We start from the raw sequence: 23,127 nt of genomic DNA, 5'->3' as shown, positions 1-23,127 counted from the left end.
TGCTTGTTTGAAAACTCACTTCTTCCAGCTGTGCTTTGGTGCAAGCAGTCTGAAATTGTATTGAGTAGAACCTTGAGCACACTATACTTAACTTGCATTACATTAAATTAGTTTTATCCTCAGCACAATTACAGGTGAAAGACACTACTATTGTTCTAGCGTTGTCTTCCCAGGGCTCTAGAGCTAGGAAAAGATGCCTCCCAAAAATCTGTGGGACCACCTTTGGTTTTCTTCTTCGCCCATTACCCACCCGTTTCTCTCCTTCGCCAGCTGCGCTTCCCAGCCAGCCCCTCGCTCGCCCCGGGCGCTCGGCTGATCAGCAACCCCGCTCACCCCGGGGGCGTGGTAATCGGCCCAGACCGCGCCCCCTCCCCCGCGACGGCCCGCCCTCTTTTCCCCTGACCGCCGGCTGAGAGGCCGAGCGTGCGCGCGCGCCCCCGCTCGCGGCCCGGCTCTGTCTCGGGAGCGTGCTCTGTGTGGCCGCCGCCGCCATGTTGTTGTGGTTGTGAGAAGGCGGCGGCAGCGGCGGTGGCAGAGGAGCAGCCGGTCGAGACGCTCTAGCGGCCCAGGCCCTGCCCCCCGCCGGCCCTGGCTGGGAGCCTTGTGGGGTGGCGGAGGAGGCCGTACCGTGACGGGCCTCGCCATGTCCTGCCGCCCGGTAAGGAAGGCCCCCCTCCCGCCCCGTCTTCTCCGGGGGTGAGGAGGAGCTGGAGGAGGGGCGGGCCTCGGCCCGGGTGCGGCGGCTGTCACCCTCTGAGGAGGCGGCGGCGGCCCGCGGGGGGCTGGGGACGGCGTGCGTGGCCCGGGGAGGGTGGCCCGGGCGGCGGCCGCGGCCGCCAGAGGGAGGCGCGGGGAGCGGGAGCTCAGCGGCCCGGCGCGGCCCGGACCCTCGGCGCGGAGGAGGCGGGGTCCAACCCGGGCTGCCTTCCTGAACTTGGTGGGGAAGGGCCCACGGAGCTAGGGGTGTGAGGCGCTACATCGCAGCGTCCGGGGAAATGTCTGCGGACCCCCGGGAGGTGAGTGTGCGCCCCTTGCCCCGACCGGGTCTGTGGGAGTCCTCCATGGCGAGAGGCCGGAGGTCGGGGGCCACGGAGCCCCCGGGGCGAGCGGAGCGGGCCCGGGACTTGTGGGAAGGAGGAGTGGCCGCCTTACTGTGCAGCAGGGCATCACCCTGACCTGGTAGTGCTTGGGTGGGAAGGATGGTTCGGAGGTGGTTGAGAGAGCTCAGCAACACTGGTCAAACAGCTCCACGAAAGATTGCAGAGTAATTTCTCAGATGAAAATCGTGCCACTAAATGTATTGAATCCTGCTGCTTAGGACCCCTAAGATAATATTGTTGGTTGTACTTTGGGCTGGAAAACTTCCTTCAAAATAGTGGGGTAAATTTTATGGCCGTTTTAATAAACTCATCGGGGGTCTGATAGTCTCACCTGTGAGTTTTGCACATTAGCTATTGTTGGGTAATGATGGTCAGGTGTCGTCTCCAGACTGAGGCCTAAATTCTTAACCGTTTTACTATCTTGACATACACTTTGTTATCTGACAGTATTTTTTCACAATGAGGGAAAAAAAGTTGGCATGCCCTTCCAGTTGAGCTTCACCCTCGTTTCTCATAATGTCGACAACAGTGCCATCGAGGCCTGGGTTGAATTAGGTGAGATGATTTTTTTTTAATGTAAAGTAGTCGTGACTTGTACATGAAGAGGTGTTGGGGACCTTCCCCTTTCAGATCCAAGGCTGTTTCAGTAGGGCAAGAGACAAGACGCGTGTTGCTTTTTGCTTAGAGACCAACTAAGGTAAGGTGTGTTGGTGGCAAGCAGAAAGTCTTCTTTTCCAAGGCCTGTGACTTGGGTGGGTAGAAGAGCTTAGAGAATGACACTGTTTTGAGTAAACCCAGTACAGTATGTGTCATTTAACTAAGTTTGGAGAGTTCTAGAATTTTAGATTTGCTCCCTATAAAGGCTTCTTTCAGCTCTAATTACTTTCCTCATTTTCACGTGGCCCTGAGCTGTTCGAGTGACCAGCACACTGGTGCAGCCCCACTTGTAGTTAGTTAATGGCAAGCCATAGGAGAACCGAGGTTTTCCCTGCTTGTAGGCCAGGTTTTTTTAGTTCAGTCCTTACCTAATTAAATACCAGTTGTCGGAAATAATATGGATTGCCTGAAATGCTGATTCCTGGGCCTCACACAGGACCTGGTGAATTAAAATCTCTGCGGATGGGGCCTAGGAATCCATCCTTACAAAACTCCCTGAATGATTCTGGTCAGCCAGGTTTGTGAACTTGTGCTTTAGATCACTTTTGGTATTCCAAAAGATTTCCACTAATTACGACTCCTGAGAGTGTTTTTAATTGTTTATACAATTTCAGAGGTATGGAGGAGGGGGAAGCCTGAGAGACAAAACTGAAAATTGAGCATCTCTTAAAATATAATGGATTTATGTAGGGGAAACAGATTTGTTGCCAAAAATTATTTGTGCAGGTTCTGAGGAACACACTTGATAAAATTAGAGGCTGCTTGACTGGAGGTATATCCAGAGATACAATGAGGAATCCAGAGGAAAGAAGCAGAGAGGAAGAGGCAGTAAGCCTGCTTCTGGCCCACAAAGAGCTCCACTGAAGGTGCTTCCCAGCATCATGATTGCTCCTACACCATCTGATTCAGTTTCTAGTAAAGTGTGGGTAGGGCAGGTGAATTAGCAGTCATTTGAGACAAGGGTTGTGAACCAGGCAGGTTTACTGTGGACTGTGAAGAGTTGTTGAAATATGCCTGAGGCCCTGAGGACTGGTAAAGTCAGTTTTAAAATCTGTTGCAGTTTTGGTTAACACCTTCTGTGGTAAAGTGGAGTGCTGAGTTACCAAAGGAAGTAGTCATATTGCAGAGGGGGTGTGGTGAGGTTTGTTATAAGTTTGGAAGAGTTGGAAGAAAATGTTACAGTTGTATAGAGCAGTGAAGGAGTTTGCTAAATATCCTGTTAAATCATAGTGTAGTATTGTTAGAGAAGTACACCTAGTTGTCCACTACAAGAGCCAGAGGCCATGTTTGTTTTGTTCTTTGGTGTCTCCAGTAGCTAGCATAGTTCCCAGCATATACTGTGCTCTCAGATATTTGTTGAGTAAATGAATAGTATTGAGATGGGAAAAAGAACAGTTTTGGTGGTTGATAACAATGTTTGTTATTAAAAGTTACTTGATCATTTGCATTGGATTAAAGAGTGAGTTTTTTAGTCCTTGTGGTTTGGAACTTTGAGATCCCATCAAGAGATTCTGTTTTCTAAAGACTGCTATTGCACACTATCCTGTTCTCTAGTTTTTGGGTCTTAAATGTGCCTTAATATTTTTTTTTTGTGTGTATGTGTTTCTTCATTTTTTTAGGTATTGGTGTTTTTAAGCACATTTTGTTAGATACAGAGGTATTTAGAATAATGGGAAGCTGTAGATTGGCAGAGATTGTGTCATTAATTTGACTCTGTGACTGCTGTTAGGAATGTCACTTCTCTGGACCTCAGTTTTCTTATCAATCTATGATTAAAGGCCTGTACTTGTTGACCTCAAGTAGTTTCTCCAGCCTGAATTTGGAAATCTTTAATAATTTGTAATTGTTACTTAGTATTAATCTCATATAGGTAGATGAACCTTTTAATTAAAAAAAACTGAAAAAAGAACATTCTGTTTTGAATTCTGCTTTTGACTTATGGATTTTAGACATTGTCCAAAAGAGCTCTGGAAATTGAGCTCATGTTGCAAGTATTATGCAGAAACAACATGCTTATGCTGTTGTAATTAACTTAGTGTTGAAATCAAAATGGATTTCACATAGGGAACTTCAAAATTTAGTGTGAAGCCACAAGATTAAGAATGGTTCGGGGGAAGTTTGTGTAATTTATGTGGTCAGCTGTTTCTTACAGACCACCCAATTTTGTAATTTTCTGTGGTGAATTTATATGTAATTTTATAATCAGTGAAACTTAAGACAAAGCATGAGATTAAATACATATCCAATTGAATTAGGATTCCCAATAATTTTAGAGGCTAGAAAATTGTTAATATTCATTGTTATTTTTAATTTTAATTTCATGCTTGTATCTTCACTTTTGCGCCTAGAACCTTAACATACCTTTTAAATTCACATTTGTATCAGATGTTCAAAGTGAAAACTATTGTAGCATGGCATTGGATGACCAGTGAGTCCTGGGTTCAAGCCTGGGTTGTGCTTCTCATTAGCTGTATTGTTTCTGGCAAACCACATAACCCTTCTGAGCTTCAGTTCCTTCATTAGTAAAAGGAAGAAGAGCAAATTCTCTGTTTATCTCAACCTGTCAGTGAGGATCAAATGGAGTGGTGTATATGAAAAGCAATCTAAAAATGTAAGGGGATGATAATGGAGTCATATTGTATTACAATCCTATTTTCCTGGAAGAGTTGGCTTGTGGAGCAGTGGTAAAATCTGGTATCTGCTGTCAAGTGCAGAATTTACTAATATCTCTGGTAAAGCAACAACAAAATGTCTGTACTGTGCCTGGAGAAACCTTTTAGCAAGCACTTGTACCAGTCTGCCAATAGAAATGGTCAGTGTTTCAAGAAACTTCAGAGGGATCTGGGAGTCTTACATTTGTGCCCAGGTTTGCACTTGGAGTAGACTTGCTAGATTTCACACATTTTGTTATGTTAGAACGGTGGTAGAAAGTGGAAGGGTCAAGGAGTTTTGTACATTCTGTGTAAAGTTTTAGGGCTCTGTTTTCTAAATGGCAGGTGGCAACGTCATAGGGTAGTGAAATCAACGTGGTGATTTCTAAAAACTAGAAAATATCAGCACATCAAAAATGGTAAAGATAATTATTGATTTGGGAAACTTTTGTTGTTTTATACATTTATATATGTGTATTGAGTTGCAACATAAAATGTATTTTTTCTTTTCTTTTTTTTTTTGTTTTTCTGCACCGCATGTCTTGCGGGATTTTGCTTCCCCGACCAGGGATCAAACCTGTGCTCCCTGCAGTGGAAGCATGGAGCCCTAACCACTGTACTGCCAGGGAATTCCCTTGTTTGGACTTTTAAAATACATGTGCTATTGTTTCCTTAGGCTAAATTCCTAAAAGTGGGCTTACCTGGCAAAGGGTTTTTTTTAAATTTATTTTTGGCTGCGTTGGGTCTTCGTTGCTGCACCCAGGCTTCCTCTAGTTGTGGCGAGCGGGAGCGCGGGCTTCTCACTGCAGTGGCTTTTCTTGTTGTGGAGCACAGGCTCTAGGCGCACGGGCTTCAGTAGTTGTGACACACAGGCTCAGTAGTTGTGGCCTGCAGGCTCTAGAGCGCAGGCTCAGTAGTTGTGGCGCACGGGCTTAGTAGCTGTGCGGCATGTGGGATCTTCCCGGACCTGGACTTGAACCCGTGTCTCCTGCATTGACAGGCAGATTCTTAACCACTGAGCCACCAGGGAAGCCCCGGGTTTTGTTTTTTAAATTTGAATATACTCAGGGCACCCTCTAGATAGGATGCTATTTTAAAGTCTCAGCAAGAGAATATCAGTGTCCAATTCCATGTATTCTTTTTTTTTTAATTGGGGTAAAATTGCTTTACAATATTGTGTTAGTTTCTGCTGTACAATGAAGTGAATCAGCTATATGTATGCATATATCCCCTTCCTCTTGGACCTCCCTTCCACCCACCCATCCCACCCATTTAGGTTGACACAGAGCACCGAGCTGAGCTCCCTGTGCAATTCCATATATTCTTGCTAGTGATTTACTACCTTTTAGCTTGTTGGTGGGAGTTTAAAATAGTTTGGGAATAGTTTTCCTTTGTTCTTTTTTCAGCATCAGATCTTAGCCTCTACAGCTTAACTGTGGAAGGGGCAGGTAAAAATGAAAGTGCAGTGATAGGGACTACTTTAGACCAATGGTCTGTAAACTTTTTGATTGCTCATCCCAACAGTAAAAAAAAATTTGAGTATTAATGTTCAATCCTTAAGTATTTAATTTACAAATAATATGTATAGTAACTGGTTATTGTGTACCTTATAAAATATAAACAAAAAATTAACAAGGATGAGAATTAAAAATAAAGTTCAAATATCTTTCTTGTTTACCCCAGTGGAGCATCTTGGGTACTCCTTGAAGTGTACTATACTCTACTTTGGACGTAACTGCTTTCGACGCTTAAGATTTAACGTTGGGCTTTTATGGTTGACTGTTTTTGGGCCTTTCCACTAATTGTGCAGATGGTCCAGCCTAGTTGGATTATGATAGTCTTTAAAGTGTCCCATGCTGTTCAGAGTCACATCCTCAATAAGTGCAAACATAAACCTTGCTCATAAAGCATCAGTTTGATACCTTTTGTCATTGTTGACGTGGCTGAATTGAAAAGGGCAAATCATAGGATAGGAAACAGTCTAAATAATTAGTCTACTTCTTTTAGATATGAAGAACTGATATTGTGTAGAGTATATTTTTAAAAGTCTATGCTTTATGGAAAGCAGTTTGGTTATAACATTTTTGTTTTCTAAGAGCTTAGGTCTGGGCTTCCCTGGTGGCGCAGTGGTTGATAGTCTACCTGCCGATGCAGGGGACATGGGTTCGTGCCCCGGTCCGGGAAGATCCCACATGCCGCGGAGCGGCTAGGTCCGTAAGCCATGGCCGCTGATCCTGCGCGTCTGTTGCCTGTGCTCCGCAACGGGAGAGGCCCGCGTACCGCAAAAAAAAAAAAAAAAAAAGTCTTGGAGACTGAAAAAATTGCTCCGTACTTGCTTTCCTTTGCTTGCAAAATACCACAATTAACCTTTCACTCTAACTCCATTTGGAAGAGCCTGAGTCAGTAACTTTTAAAAAATGCTTTCTTGGGTTGAAACTTTCCCTGATGAATCTTAGATTAAAAGGTAACTTTTTTCCTTAAGTTTGAATAAGTTACTTTTGATTTGCCCCTTTCCTCCCCGCTGTAAGTTATGAAATCAGAAAATGGTGTTTTTTGCACTACAAAAATGAGTCTCCCTCTCACTTCCCATCATGGGGAATTTAATTTCAGTTATTTTATATGGGTCAATATCAGAGAAAGATAATATTGAAATCTTAGATATTGTGAAAAGAGCAACCTTAGCGATTATTTTTTGCTAGTTAAAAGAAATTTTTTTTGCCAGTTAAAAGATAATTTATACTGAAGGGGATTGCTATATACAGTATTTTGGGAAAAGGGCCAGGTATCCCTTTTTACCTTAGGTAGCATGATTTATAAGGTGCTGTCACATACATCTTCTTAGATCCTCATAAGGATTTGAAAGCATCATTTAATCAGGGATGTTGTGACTCCTTTGAGGCCACATGCCTAGTGTTTGACATCATATTTAAAGAGGTAGACTGTAATCCCTGCAGAAGTAGGTACTGATGGCTATTCTCCTTCACTCCTCAGCACTTTATATACTGCCTGGTACAAAGTAAGCTATCAATATTTATGGACTAACTGTTTGAACTCGAACATATATATTTACATGTGTAAATAAGTTATAGCATTGTAAAACCAATACATCATTTTCTGTAGTTAGATTTTTCGTTCATCTGATGTGCACAGAAAATGTTTTTGTGGGAGAGGTCATTAACTTTACATCAGCCTTTCAGATATCCTCTTACTTTCTCTTAAGGATAGATTCATGGTGACAAAAAAATTAGTGTAGATGTAATTCTTTTCACTGTGTGTGTCCCTCCTACTGGCAAGACTGTGTGTGTGTGTGTATATGTATGTGTATATTTATTTATATAGTAGCTTCCTATTTAAAAAGGAAACATACTCATTAGTTAGTCGTTGGGTGTATAGTGGTTCTTGAAACATGGACTTCATGGTTTGCCATAGGGTGAATGAAAAGGAGCAAGTATGATTTCTCTCACTTGTCTTACTCTCTCCAGTTGCCTGTACACGTGGTTTTGGTTTACTCTGAACACACCGAAAAAAAAAGTTAGTCTTCTGAAGAAGCTAGTATTTTATTCCCCTTTGGTCTGCTGAACTTAAAATCATGTTTGGTAAGTGAGCTAATATACTTTTATATATAAAAGAGACCCTGTAAAGACAAGAATGGAAATATTAATAGTGATTAATTTCTGGCTGGGATAGTGACCATTTTCTGCTTCATATTCTTCTGTAGTTTCCCAATTTTCTGTAATGAACATGTATTACTCTTATAATTAGGAAAAAGCTGCTATTTTAAAGTACATTTTAATATCCTTAGTTTTCTTTTTTTTTTTTTTTTGGCTGTGTTGGGTGTTCGTTGCTGCGCGCAGGCTTTCTCTAGTTGCGGCGAGAGGGGGCTACTCTTCATTGCAGTGCGTGGGCTTCTCATTGCGCTGGCTTCTCTTGTTGTGGAGCATGGTCTGTAGAGTGCACGGGCTTCAGTAGTTGTGGCTTGTGGGCTCTAGAGCTCAGGCTCAGTAGTTGTGGTACACAGGCATAGTTGCTCTGTGGCATGTGGGATCTTCCCAGACCAGGGATCAAACCCCTGTCCCCTGCATTGACAGGTGGATTCTTAACCACTGCACTACCAGGGAAGTCCCTGTCCTTAGTTTTCATTGGCTGGCTTATGAAGGTTTAAGTCATAGTCACCATTGAGGAAGTGGGTTGTGGTCTTCCCTGGTGGTCCAGTGGTTAAGATTCCGCACTTCCACTGCAGGGGGTGCAGGTTCACTCCCTGGTTGGGGAAGTTCTGCATGCTGTGGGGTGTGGCCAAAAAAAAAAAAAAAAAATAGAGGAAGGAAGTGGTTCCTTAACTGACTCCAGTTCCTAAGCAGAGTGGCAGCTGTAGGAAGTGGTATGGGAAAATGGGGCAGGCAAGCTGATTTGAACTTTCTTATTGTAATTTCCACTATGACTGAGACAGTCTGGGCTTTGGTCACAGTTAAACACAAGACCTCCATCTAATTTTTCTTTTCCTAATGAGCTGTTTGAGAATTATGAAACCTTAAAAAGAAAAATCAGATTCTATGTACTGTAAACACAGGACTTGGCCTGAATTCCCAGTTTGCTTGCTGATATGCCATGTGGACTTGCCATGCAGAGCAAGAACTGTAGCTGTGTGTGTGTGTGTGTGTGTGTGTGTGTGTGTGTGTGTGTGTGTTTAAAAATATCAAGTAGATGGAGAACAGTATGGAGGTTCCTTAAAAAACTAAAAATAGAAGTACCATACAACCCAGCAATCCTACTACTGGGCATATACCCTGAGAAAACCATAATTCAGAAACAGTCATGCACCACAATGTTCATTGCAGCTCTATTTACAATACCCAGGACATGGAAGCAACCTAAATGTCCAACGATAGATGAATGGGTAAAGAAGATGTGGCACATATATACAATGGAATATTACTCAGCCATAAAAAGAAATGAAATTGAGTTATTTGTAGTGAGGTGGGTGGACCTAGAGTCTGTCATACAGAGTGAAGTAAGTCAGAAAGAGAAAAACAAATACTACATGCTAACACGTATATATGGAATCTAAAAAAAAAAGGTGATGAAGAACCTAGGGGCAGGAGAGGAGTAAAGACGCAGATGTAGTGAATGGACTTGAGGACACGGGGAGGGGGGAGGGTAAGCTGGGACGAAGTGAGAGAGTGGCATGGACTTATATACACTACCAAATGTAAAATAGATAGCCAGTGGGCAGCAGCCGCATAGCACAGGGAGATCAGCTCGGTGCTTTGTGACCACCTAGAGGGTGGGATAGGGAGGGTGGGAGGGAGGGTAACGCAAGAGGGAAGAGATAGGGGGATATATGTGTATGTATAGCTGATTCACTTTGTTATAAAGCAGAAACTAACCATTGTAAAGCAATTATACTCCAACAAAGATGTTAAAAAATATCAAGTGGGACTATAGCAACTCAGATGTGATACTGATTTTGTACATGTAATTCGAACTGGAATATACTTAGATAAATGACTTATTTTGGCAGTAGAGTCTCATTGGGGTTTTGGTGTTAATGTACAGCTGGGAGTTGAGCCACTGTAAGTTTATTTACTCATTTATCTGTTGATATTTTAGGAACGTCTATGTAATACATCCTTTAGAGTTTAAGTGATAGAGTTTAGGTAGAGCCTGGGCTTTTGCTGTTTATTGCATGTTATAGTGACTTAAATGCTGTGTAAATATTCAGAATGTTAGATTTCTGGGGTAGAACTTTTTTTAACTATCTGCCCTTACTTCATTATTTTATTTTAGTTTTTTTTTTTGTTTGTTTTTTACGGTACGCGGGCCTCTCCCTGTTGTGGCCTCTCCCGTTGCGGAGCACAGGCTCTGGACGTGCAGGTTCAGCGGCCATGGCTCACGGGCCCAGCCGCTCCGCGGCACGTGGGATCTTCCCGGACCAGGGCACGAACCCGTGTCCCCTGCACCGGCAGGCGGACTCTCAACCACTGCGCCACCAGGGAAGCCCTACTTTATTATTTTAAAGAATAAGATTAAAGTTGAAGAGCAATCAAGGTAATAAAGGTAGGTGCCAATATAAATTTATAGAGATTTTTAGTTAAAAATATTATAATAAAGATATATAGGCTTGTCAAAAAAAAATACCCTGTAGAAGTCGATAAAGGCCATATTCCTCTGTTTCAAAATTCCACGATCTTGGCTTTCTTTTTTTTAAAAGTAAAATTTAAATATTTCAAAATTTAGAAAAATATGGAGAATAATTTAATAATCACCATGTACCTAATTTAAAAGATGTTGATTTAGATTTAATAGATGTTGACATCTTGCAAGATTTGCCTGAAAAGTGTATTTATATTTGTTTTTAAAAATCAAAATATATAGTTTGGAGTCCCTTTTGCATTCATCTTAGATCCTGTTTCCATTATCCAGAGGTGGTTTTATTCTCTTAGCCCATGCTCTTTCATTCTTCCAACAAATGTCTCTGTGTATTTAACATGTAGTATTATGGTGTTTCAAATGTGTGTGGTACCTTAGTGTATATATTCTGTTTGAAAAGCTTGAAATTTATCTGTGTTGATACATGTATATTTACTTCACTTAAAAGCTATTAGCTTAATAGCTATTCAGTTGTATGAATAGAATGCAATTTTAGTCCCCTATTAATAGTTGTTTTCAGTTAATATATAGATCTTAAAATTTCCCTTTAATAGGATCAAACTGTACGTGCTTATCTACAATTTGTTTTTTTTCTCAGTAATGTACTATAGACATCTTACTGTATCACAAAATATAGATTTACCTCATTTTTAAGGACTGTAGTGTTTTAAAACTTTTTATAGGCATGCTACAATTATTTATCCAGTCCTTTACTGATGGACATCTAGGGATTTTTTTCCCTTATTACAAAAAGTGCTGTCTCTCATGGATATTCTAGCACTTTATACTTTTGAACAACGGTAGGATAATTTCCACAGAAATAATTCTGCAGAGTAAATTTTGGGGGAATAGAATTGCATGCAATAAATATTGATGCTTTTATATTAAATCTAAACCCATACGTGTATTTGTAACTTTCTTATTCCTGGTCTGTTCACTTAGGTCTGTTCAAAATGGGTGCTATGTAAGAGGCGCTGAGATGGATAGCTTTGTAATATAAAGCAGCTAACATGTTAAAATTGCATAGTAGAAACTAGGAGGAGTCCCAGCTTTATATAGGTGAGGCACATAGAGCTGTGTTCGGGGAATAGTTTTAGTTTTGCTAGCACAGAATAGAGGATTCAAAAATAAGTTTGTAAAGTGCTATAAATTAATCAAATCCTTAAATTATTTGAAATTTCTTTTTTTTTTTTTTTTTTTTTTTGCGGTACGCGGGCCTCTCACTGCTGTGGCCTGTCCCGTAGTGGAGCACAGGCTCCAGATGTGCAGGCCCAGCGGCCATGGCTCACGGGCCCAGCTGCTCCGCGGCACATGGGATCCTCCCGGACCAGGGCACGAACCCGCGTCCCCTGCGCTGGCAGGCGGACTCCCAACCACTGCGCCACCAGGGAAGCCCCTTGAAATTTCTTTTACTTGCTGTACTGAGCCCTTTTAGGCTGAGATCAAAGGCAGTTTTGGTGAAGATGTGTTTGGTGGTAGTTTGCATGATCGGGAGCAGGCAAAGATTAGAAAGCAGTGAAGAATCTGTACTGTACTCAGAATTAGGTAATAAGGACCTGAATTAAGGTGGTGGCAAGGTGGTAATTTAGATAGCTAGATTAAAGTAGAGGGTTGTTGGTTGATACCCTAAAGGAGATACACAAATTTGAATGGGAGGTTAGTGGCAAGGATTCAGAGTTGGTGGGTTTTGGGTCTCAGAGAATAGTGATAGTATAGAAATATGGAATTGGGAGGGGGAGCTGGTTTTGGAAAAGGACTAAAATGAAACCCTTCACACGTTTAACATTGAGGCCAGGGTATAGTAGTAAAAATGTCCTGCAGGAGCTTGGAGATAGAGAACTTGAGGCAGGAAGAAAGGTAGGCCTTATCTGGATGAGATCTTGAACCTAGAAGAGCCAGAGATTGAGGCTCACATTTAGGGGAGTGGGAGAAGATTGAATTTTAAGAAAACCTGTTAAAATTAGGTTAATGAGGCATAGTGGAGGCCAAGGAGATTTCCAAACGAGTGATAATTAAATTTGAGTGAAATGGGAAACAATGGGATTTGGTGATCCATACTAGTCATCCATCATTTTCTTAGGTTAATTTTAGCATAATAAGGGGTGAGGAGTGGGAGATGAGACAGCATGTATGGAACCTGTGTTGTTCAATAGAACTTTCTCTGATTCCTTCTGACATTCGATAACTGCTGTTCAGTACATATTGAGCACTTGAAATTTGGCTAGTTTGACCAAGGAACTGTTGGGTTGGCCAAAAAGCCTTTGGTTTTTAAGTAAAAATAAAAGACATTTTTCATTTTCACTGAGAACTTTATTGAAGAACATATTCACCCTTTTGGTCCACTACCTTCTGCCATTTTTCAGACAACTTCATAATTCCATCTTCCCAAAACTTTTAATCTTTTTGAGCAAAGAACTGTTCCAGGTGCCTTTTACAGTCTTCTAGGGAATTGAAATTTTTTCCATTAAGAGAATTTTATAAAGACAGAAATAAATGGAAATCCAAACGTGCAATGTCTGGTGAATACAGCGGATGAATTAGAATTTCCCAGCCAAGCTGTAACAGTTCTTGCCTGGTCACCGAAGAAACATGCAGTCTTGCATTATCCTGATGGAAGATTGTGCGTTTTCTGTTGACTAATTCTGGACGCTTTTCGTCGAGTGCTCTTTCAGCTGGTCTAATTGGGAGCAGTACTTGTTGGAATTAATCGTTTGGTTTTCCAGAGGAGCTCGTAATAGAGGACTCCCTTCCAGTCCCACCATATACACAACATCAACTTCTTTGGATGAAGACCGGCCTTTGGTGTGGTTGGTGGTGGTTCATTTCACTTGCCCACGATCTCTTCCTTTCCACATTATTGTACAGTATCCACTTTGCATTGCCCGACACAATTTGTTTTGAAAACGGAACGTTTTCATCACATTTAAGTAGAGAATCAAATGCAGAAATATGGTCAAGAAGATTTTTTTTTGCTTAACTTGTGTGGAATCCAAACATCAAAGTGATTAACATAACCAGGCTGGTGCAAATGATTTTCATCGCTTGATTTGGATATTTTGAATATGTCAGCTATCTCCCATGTGGTATAACGTTGATTGTTCTCAATGTCTCGATTTGATCACTATCAACTTCAACTGGTCTACCCGACCATGGAGCATTGCCCAGTGAGAAATCTCCACCACGAAACTTCTCAAACCACTTTTGACACATTTGATCTGTCACAGCACCTTCTCCATACACTGCACAAATCTTTTTTTGCGTTTCAGTTGCGTTTTTACCTTTCTTGAAATAATAAAGCATAATATGGCAAAAATATTACTTTTTTCTTCCATCTTGAATATTAAAACAGCTACACAAAAATTCACCAATTTTGATAAGTTTTTTTTTTTTTTTAATAAATTTTCAGCTGCGTTGGGTCTTCGTTGCTGTGCGCGGGCTTTCTCTAGTTGCGGTGAGCTGGGGCTACACTTCGTTGCAGTGTGCAGGCTTCTCATTGCGGTGGCTTCTCTTGCTGCAGAGCACGGGCTCTAGGGTGCGTGGGCTTAGTTGCTCTGTGGCATATGGGATCTTCCCGGACCAGGGATCGAACCTGAGTCCCCTGCATTGGCAGGTGGATTCTTAAGCATTGCGCCACCAGGGAAGTCCCAAGTTGTTGTTTTTTTTTTTTACTGTACCCTGATACGACAGGTGTCACAATACAGTAACAAAATTGTTTTGAATGAAGTTAAAGACAACTAAGTACTACTAGAGCCATCCCAATAAATTAAAAATTTTTAATTTTAATTTAAATTTAAATAGCCACATGTGGCTAATGCTACATGTTAGACGGCACAGATTATGGTCTGTTAAAATGAAACAGTGATGTAGATTAGCAGGAGGAGGAGATCTCAGGATAAAGTAGAAGCATTTCGTTATTTAAAAATTTTGTTGCAGTGCTATCAAAATTGTGTTGGAATTACGTATTTTAGTGCAAACCAGATTTTTGCATTTTTGTGTTCAGTGTTGGCTATAATTAATTGACAACTCTTTTCTATATAGAAGATCAAAATTAATTTTAAGAGAATTATGGTCTGAAATTTTTTCATGATGTCCCTTTTTTCTTCTGTCTTGCTTTTTAAAGGTTATAATTCAAATTTTATAATTTATAATTCAAATTTTATTCATTATCTATTGAGACATTTGGATCTCTATTTTCTCCAATTAAAAGTAACTGAAAATTTCTGTTTTAGAAATCTCATTGGGGAGAGAGGGAATACCAGCTATACTTTAAACAAATCAATATCTTAGATATTTTATGGCTTGAGAAATGGTTTGCTTTGAGAATGATTTATGGTTTAAATTTGAATATTTGATAATACACGAGAGAACCTTTCTTACTAGGCTTACCTAAATGCACTTTGCAAAAAGAAAAATTAAGTGTAAATGGAAGAACCCATTCACAAACAGTGCTTATTATGTGATTCCATTTCTATAAAGTTAAAAAAAAAGACAAAACTGATAGATGGCAACAGAAGTCAGAATAATGGTTATTTTTGGTAGTGAGCATAAGGGAGACTATAGGGTTGTTAATGTTCTGTATCTTGATCTGGGTGGTAATTTCATGGTTTTCTTTATGAGAATCATTGAGTTGTATACTTATATAAACTTTTTTGTATGTATGTAACACTTCAGTTTTAAAACTTTTACCGCCTCACAAAATTTTAATGAACATAATTAGCTGAGTTTGTCTTTCTTTAGCTTTTTAATTTTTCTGCTACGTCTGTTCATACGTGAATACACTTAATGATGAAGCCTATTTTGTCTTTTAAAATTACGATCTAAAACATGCAGAAGGGTGCATAAAAAATGTATAGCTTAATGAATTTTTAAAATGAGTATATTGGAGAGACGTCCCTCGTGGTCCAATGGTTAAGACTCTGCTTCCACTGCAGGGGGCATGGGTTCGATCCCTGGCCTGGAAACCAAGATCCCGCATGCCTTGTGGCGTGGCCAAAAAAAAAAAAAAACAACTACATTGGAGGGTTTTGTTGTTGTTGTTCATTTGTTTTTGAGTATGTCGTACCTATGTCTGTAAGAAGGGAAGGAGTTGATAGAGGGTGAGAATTTTTGAAGAGAACAAAGTTTTGAGGATTCTCAGAATACCATATCTTTGCCTTGGCTCTTCCTTTACTATCTCCTTGGGCAAATCATTTAACTTAATTTGGGTCTCAGATTTTTCTATACATTGGGGATCATACCTAACCTTCTTTGCAAGGTGACTGGTGCAATTCAAAATTATAGGAACATAGAATAATATTACTAGATAGCCCTTTAGGCTTGAATTCAGGTCTCTGACCTTACAGAACAGAATTGTGATGTGAAAAGATAAAATGATTTGTACAGGGACACACAGCTGGTGATTATTAAGATTATTCATTTACATTGGCTTAAAAATTTCTGAGGCTTTTAAGTATGCTAGGCACTATTCTAAGCAATTTACATGTATTAAGTTGTTTAATTGTCTAGGATTATTCCCAGAGGTAGGTATAATTATTCCAATTTTACTGATGAGGAAATTGAGGCAAAATGGGGTTAAGTAACTTGCCCAGGTAGTTGCGTTCTTTGCTATACTGCCTAGCTAAGTGAAAGCACTTAAGGATTTTAGGCAAATATTAAGATCTTTTAATAATGTTTTACAGATTTTGTGAAGTAAAATTTTGGTTTTTGAACCAAAATTAGAAAAAGGAACCTCATTTGTTGTGACTGTCATGATGATGGAAAAGATTGATGTTAATACTTACTGTTTGGGTTTTATTCTGTCCTTGACAAAGCTCATTTTCTTCTTAAAATGACTAGGATGTAAACACTAGGTAGTTTTCTTTTAAAAATAGATTTGTTTTTTTAATCCTAAGTCAGTTTTTTTCTACTTTACAAATACTGTTTAGATTTCTAGGCAAAATGTTAATGGAAGGGAGTTTTCAGACTTGGAGGCAGATCTAATAAGGTTTAGTGTTCCTGTATCGGTTGTTTCAGCAGCATCTGGTCCTTGTTTTCAGGACAATAATACAGATTCTGTAAAAATTTATTTTAGACTAAGGTATAACTTACATACAGTAAAACTCACCCTTTTTGAGTACAGTTCTGCAAGTTTTGGAAACACATGATCAACACTAATCAAGATATAGAAGAGTTCCATCACCTCAAATTGTCTTTGGGAACTACTGATCTGTTTTGTCGCTATAGTTTTGTCTTTTCCAGAATTTCATATAAATGGAATCATGCAGTATGTAACCTTTTGAGACTGGCTGCTTTTATTTAACATAAGGCACTTTGAGACATCCATAGTTTGTGTATCAGTGATTACTTTTTATTGCCGAGTAGCATTCCATTGTATGGATGTACCACAGTTTGTATATTCACGTTCCAAGTTCATTTGGGTTGTCCAGTTTGTTTATTTTTGGCTGCGTTGGGTCTTCGTTGCTGTGCGTGGGCTTTCTCTAGTTGCAGGGAGCGGGGGCTACTCTTTGTTGCAGTGCGCAGGCTTCTCATTGCAGTGGCTTCTTTTGTTGCAGAGCACGGGCTGTAGGGCTTGCAGGCTTCAGTAGTTGTGGCTCACAGGCTCTAGACTGTAGACTCAGTAGTTGTGGTGCACGGGCTTTGTTGCTCCGTGGCATGTGCGATCTTCACGGACCAGGTCTCGAACCCATGTCCCCTGAATTGGCAGGGGGATTCTTAACCACTGTGCCACCAGGGAAGTCCTGGTTGTCCAGGTTTTGATAACTACAAATAAAGCTGCTATCAAAGTATTCATACACGTGTGTGTATGCCCATGTATGTGTTTTCTTATGGTTTAAAAAAATATATGGCGCCTAGAGCTTTTTAAATTTTATTATGGAACCTGAAAAAGCTTGTAATTTTCACAGAATTTTGTTAATTGCTTAGTAAACTTCACCCCCCAAAAATTTCACTCTGGAATGAGAATAATTTGTTATACAAATAATCTTACAGTGTAAACTGTAAATAATGAGAATTTTTTAAAATTAAGGAAGTAGGCACATGTACTTAGTGGATATATTTACTTATCAAACTCCTTAGTGCATAATGTCATATTTTGTTTTTAGTAGCTCTTGAATTGTGAATCTTTGACTTTCTTTTGTTTCTCTAGCTAGCAGAATGGTTATATAATTGGTTATGAAAAGTCTATAAGTAAAACAGGTTTAGCACTACAGAGTTCCCGCAAGATAGCTGGAAGTATTAATATTGGTTGCCAGTTTCATGTAAACAAGTCATAAAACTTACAGTTTATGGTTGATTAGCTACTTGAATTAAAATTATCCTCTTTTTTTTTTTTCTGTGTAGTGAACTTTCTTTTTCTAGCAATATGAGGGCAAGAAAAAGGTGTAGGAGCTTTTATCTTGGGGAAGAAATTGCAGGCAATTTTTGCAAGTTAATGTTTCAGGGTTCTGATTCTGACCCTGCAGAGGACTACAGAGACTGTAGGTGGTATATGACATCTTCGAGAATAGTATGTGTGTGTTTCTTTTGATTAGTCTTAGAATTAGATTAGTTTAAGCCTTTTGGATACTGTGATGAGGTACTTGGTATACAGAGCTACTTTCAGCAATGTACCTTTCTTCTGAGTTAAGATATTTAGAAAACTGAATGTTGTGTTTAGAACCAAGAGACATTACACTTCAAATATGAACATTTGGTTAAGGGGATATCTCACTTGTAGGCTATCATGTTTCTAGCTATTTCCCATGGAAATATCCGTCCGGAGATGCCCACTCTTGAGAGTAATGGGGATTACAAATTAACAGTTTGTTTTCTGTATGTGGTTGTTTGCTAGTGGCAAGACTTAGGTTCTTTACTTTTCCTAAGACTACAATATTGGTGATTCAAGTTGAGAATTCCAGGATAGGGTTGCCAAAATTAGAAATATGGGAGTATGGAGGTAGCAACCATGGGATCAGTATTACGAATAAAATTTTAATTAGCTGTATTAGTTGCACACTTAATTTTCACTGCTACCTAGTGAAGTAGGCAGGGCAGGCTGTACTATTACTCTCACTTTACAGGTGAATAAATTGTGTTTCAAAGCTGTCAGAACTTGTCTGAGGTTGCACTGCTAGTGAATAGCTGAATTAGAACTTCAGTCCAGGTCTTCTAATAACAAGTTGGATGTTCTTTCCACTATTGCAGTTTAGTATGGTGAAGAGCTCAGGCTTGGGTTTTAATCTTGGTTTTACCACTAGTACCATGTGATCCTAGGCAAATTCCTTAACTTCTCCTTGCCTCAGATTTCTCAGTTTTAAAATGGGGATAACAGTGCACTTGGGGCCTTAATTAGGATTCGGCAAATGCTTACAACAGTAGCTAGCCAATAGTAAGCACTCCATATATGCCGGTTGTGGTCGTTGCTACTGTTACTATAGTGATAACACTGCTTCTTTCCCTGAAGGCATTATAACTGTCCATTACTTTTTTTTTTTTTTTTTGCGGTACGCGGGCCTCTCACTGTTGTGGCCTCTCCCGTTGCGAAGCACAGGCTCCGGACGCGCAGGCTCAGCGGCCATGGCTCACGGGCCTAGCTGCTCCGTGACATGTGGGATCTTCCCGGACCGGGGCACGAACCTGTGTTCCCTGCATCGGCAGGCGGACTCTCAACCGCTGCGCCACCAGGGAAGCCCCATTACTTTATTTAGAGCTAGGAGCTTTTGCATTCCTGCTCCATGGAACTACTTAAGTTGCATTACACACACTCTTCCCCCATTCCCAGTGTTTTACCTTCTCAAAACGAAGAAATATAAAAATTTATTAGTGGGTTCATCTAAAAAGATACAAAAATAGATTTTTCCCTTTAGAGATATTTGATGAGCCTTCAGAGAATTCCTGGGTATCTCAAACTTTTGTTAACTTGAGAATTCTTCAGCTAGTTTACCTGATACAGAAAAAGATAACTTTTCCTTTGTCAAGAGCATGAAAAACTTTTAAATGTACCCATTTGCATAACATCTACTTAAAGTTATCAGGAGATTTTACAGGGCATTTTTGGACACTTGCACAGAAGAGAATCTTTTAACATGATACTATGTAAACCTGCTTGGGTTATTCAGTCCTTCTTTTACTGAAACATGTGAGTGGCTTGCTTGGATATGTATCTGTGTCCTTTCTTTGATAAACACCTGAGGGAGTCTTTGGAAATGCAGTGTTTTGGCCACTATTTCAACTCTGCAGAAATATGGTTTCATGATAAACACAACAAAAAGCACATTGGCAGCAGTCCAGAAGCTGACTCACCAAGGAGTAATGATAGACACTTTGAAGGCAATGGCCTATCCCAGGGTCCTATTTCAAAGCTTCATGCTATGATAACATCAGTGAAAGGCAGCCAAGAAATCAAGATGTGATCTTACTTGTATCTCCTGGGAATAATGGTAGGAAAGACTTCTGTAGTAGGATGCAAGTAAGATTTTTTTCGTAATGATCTTGTAAAAACTTGGGGATGGGCAAAAAGGTGCAGATTCAGAATGGTGGTGACCTTTGTGAGGCTGTAGTACCATTTCCTTCTCTTGGACTGGATGAGAATAATCTTGTAATAACTAAGGGTTAACTCAAGAAGCTCAATGCCATATCAGTTTTCTAGAGCTCGGGGAATATACTTAGCTCAGTAGTAAGCACACGTATCATGTTCATGTCAGACACTGTAGCTACTGTTTCCTACTTGAACAGACTAGAAGAAACCAAAGCAAGACCAGAATCAGTTCAGTTTTGAGGAACAGACCCTTTGCCTACTAGTGTTGCATATTTTAGGAGTAAAAATATTAAGAAGGTGGACTTGCTTCCGAGTCATGAAATAAGTACTAACTGTGGTTGTTTTTGTGGATTAGAATGATTGCAGCTCCATTTCTAAATCCAATTTTATAGGCTTAAGTTTTTCTACATGGCAAATTAAACTATAATCACTACCGAAGATCATTGCTGACTCTGTGTGGAAATAGCAGTATGCCCTTTCATGTTGTTGAAAGTTGTTTCAGAGATAAGAAAACACCTCAATAATCTGAAAGTATTTTTCAGAGATAAAGCTAAGTGAATATGCCACAGTGATAGATTGACCCTTTTTTGATTATTGTGGTACTTTCTATCTACCAATAAAAATTGTTAACATGATAGTCCTTTCCTATAGAATATTAAGGAAGATTGCTTTTAGCTATTTACTGTATTTTTTTCAAGCATAAAGTTTAGGAAATAAAAACTTAGTTTTCTGAGTGCTGTAATTTAATATGTGCTTTATCCAGAATGTGCCTCTTTAAGTGCTTTTCTTGAAGAAATGTTACTTTGTGATATTTTTGTATAATTTGAGAATATAGATATCTCTTCCCCACCCCCCCCACCCCTAACCCAGTAATCTGGGCCTGGTTTCAGTGCACTGAGAGGAAAAAAATCCTAGTTTTTCTTCTTTTTTGCCTTTTTGAAATGGAGTAGTATGACATTACCCCCTTGCCTTTTTTTTAAACTCTGGAGAAGGAAGGATTTATTATTGCTTGCAGCACTGGGGAGAACACTGAGGAATCTTTCCCAAAGCAGTGTCTGGCCCTTTTGTTTTTGAATTGGTTTTATATATGCTTGTCCTACTTAAGTTCTTATATGATTTAAACTTGGATCTGTAAATTATTAGCTAGCTCTATGACTTGGGCAGGTTAACTTATCTTTTTGTGCCTTAGTTACCTACCCCCTTTGTAAAATGGGATAATACCTCATAGGGTTGTTTTAAGATTAAATGACTAATAAATGGTGAAGCACATGGAAGAGTTCTTTATATGTGTTGGCTATTATAATTGTTACGAGCAAGGACCTTCTCCCCTACACTATTTGCAGCTCTGCGTTTTTGTAATGTTTTCATAAGTAGTATGATTAACAGAACTCTGTATTAAGGAATTTAATTCTTTATCATAAATAACTATAAATTTGCTACTTATTAAAAATAGAATATCATTTTATTCCCTCAGATTGAGCTTGAAAGATAAGAATTAGTAGAGAGTGAGCCTTTTTTTATGTCTTACAGGTACTCAGATACTACTAAATGTAGGTCATCGTTTGAATTCAATTCTGAGTATACATGCAGTTATGTAGAACAGAAACAGCTTGCATGGGACTGAAAGTGCCGGAAAGATAAAATCCGTAGAGGGTAGCGAACTGCGTCATTTAAACTGAGTGGTGGATCAGTGAAGAATTTTGGGTTGTGAGTTTTCTTTATAACACTCAATTGTTTTGAAATGATTAGCCTTGAAACAAAGTAATTTAAAACTTAGATATGCTAGGAAGTTTCAGATTCCTTTCCACTTAAATGCCTTTCAAGGAAGGAAGTGGGAATTCCCTGGCAGTTCAGTGGTTAAAACTCTGCTTCCACTGCAGGGGGCCCGGGTTCCATCCCTGGTCAGGGGACTAGGATCCTGCAAACCGTGGCGTGCCAGAAGGGGGGAAAAAAAGGAAGCATTTCTCCAGAAATATTTAGCTCCCTGAGTGTTGTATGATTCTTAGCCATTGCTGTGCTGATTATATGATCACTAACAAATATGAGTCTCATGTTATGCTTTAATTTCAGATTTGTGCCATCACTGAGTGAATTTTTAAAATGAGATTGCTCTGTTTCTTGCTAAACTATCATATATATGCTCATTAAATTGACCTTTTCCCCCTGTGTTTGGACTTTTCTGTAATTTTAGGTCACTGGTTTTAGAGCCAGGGGTTAGATTTCTTTATTTTTTACATTTTGGATTATATCTGGAGGATTATTGCTAATTCCTAGATTGTGCCTTTAAGGCAGATTTTTTGAACATTAGGGGCTTCCTCAACCCTTAATTATACTAGTAAAAGGAATAGGGTTTTCATTGGATTTTTGTTTGTTTTTGAGGTCCTTACATTTAATTCACGGAACCAAGATAACTTATAGTGGCAAGTCATTGCTTTTAGTTTATTCAGCAAGATTTCTCGTTACTCATTTTCTGGTGCCTTAAGGGTAGAACATGTGTATTAGGCCTGGCCAGTTTTGTCTCTCTCACTTGTACTGATTGGCATCCTACACAAAGGGCCAGTAGGTATTCTTCACTGGTATTGATACACAGATGACAGGAGAAAGCTGTCAGTTTTCTTCTGGGCTTGTGAAGCTGAGACTGCCTCTAGCGGGAGGCAGGAGGTTTGTCTATAGTGGGAGAGAATGAGGCCAAATGAGTAAAGAGGAGCATGAAATAAAGAGATGGATCTGGTGGCATTGAGACTTTGAGGCCCTACTGCCTGAAGTTCATTCTTTTTGTATCTGTGCACCACCTTAGTATCCTTCTGTGAGCCAGGCAGTTCTGATTTTAAGTTAGCTTGGGTTTCTTTCGCTTAAAATTGAGAGTTCTAATATATCTAATATTAGTCTAGTAATGTTTAAAGATAGTTTGGACTTTAATCTCAGGGTAAATAATTAATATGCATAGGTAAATTCTCAGTGGTCTTTGCTTATAGGGAAAAGTGTCAGGATGGGTATAGAATGGATCAGTATTCTTTTCTAACCGTTTATACCTATACGATGTAGAAGTTTCCTTTAA

At 39.8% G+C, this 23,127-nt stretch overlaps 1 protein-coding gene across 12 annotated transcripts in view; it reads left to right on the top strand.

The window, feature by feature from the left end:
- Window positions 1-413: 413 nt before the first annotated feature.
- Window positions 414-23,127, top strand: part of MTMR3 (myotubularin related protein 3) — a 137,050-nt gene continuing 114,336 nt past the window's right edge. For 11 of the 12 annotated variants that reach the window (XM_060121717.1, XM_060121716.1, XM_060121713.1 and 8 more), the window contains exon 1: window positions 414-658. The gene's annotated coding sequence lies outside the window, so the exon portion shown is untranslated. Of the gene's footprint in view, window positions 659-10,264; window positions 10,463-23,127 lie in introns of all 12 variants that reach the window. The other variant, XM_060121709.1, reaches the window with a different exon arrangement.

The sequence above is a fragment of the Lagenorhynchus albirostris genome, chromosome 14 (assembly GCF_949774975.1).
Source record: "Lagenorhynchus albirostris chromosome 14, mLagAlb1.1, whole genome shotgun sequence".
NCBI classification, from domain to species: Eukaryota; Metazoa; Chordata; class Mammalia; order Artiodactyla; family Delphinidae; genus Lagenorhynchus; species Lagenorhynchus albirostris.
This window is presented reverse-complemented; position numbering and strand designations above follow the sequence as displayed.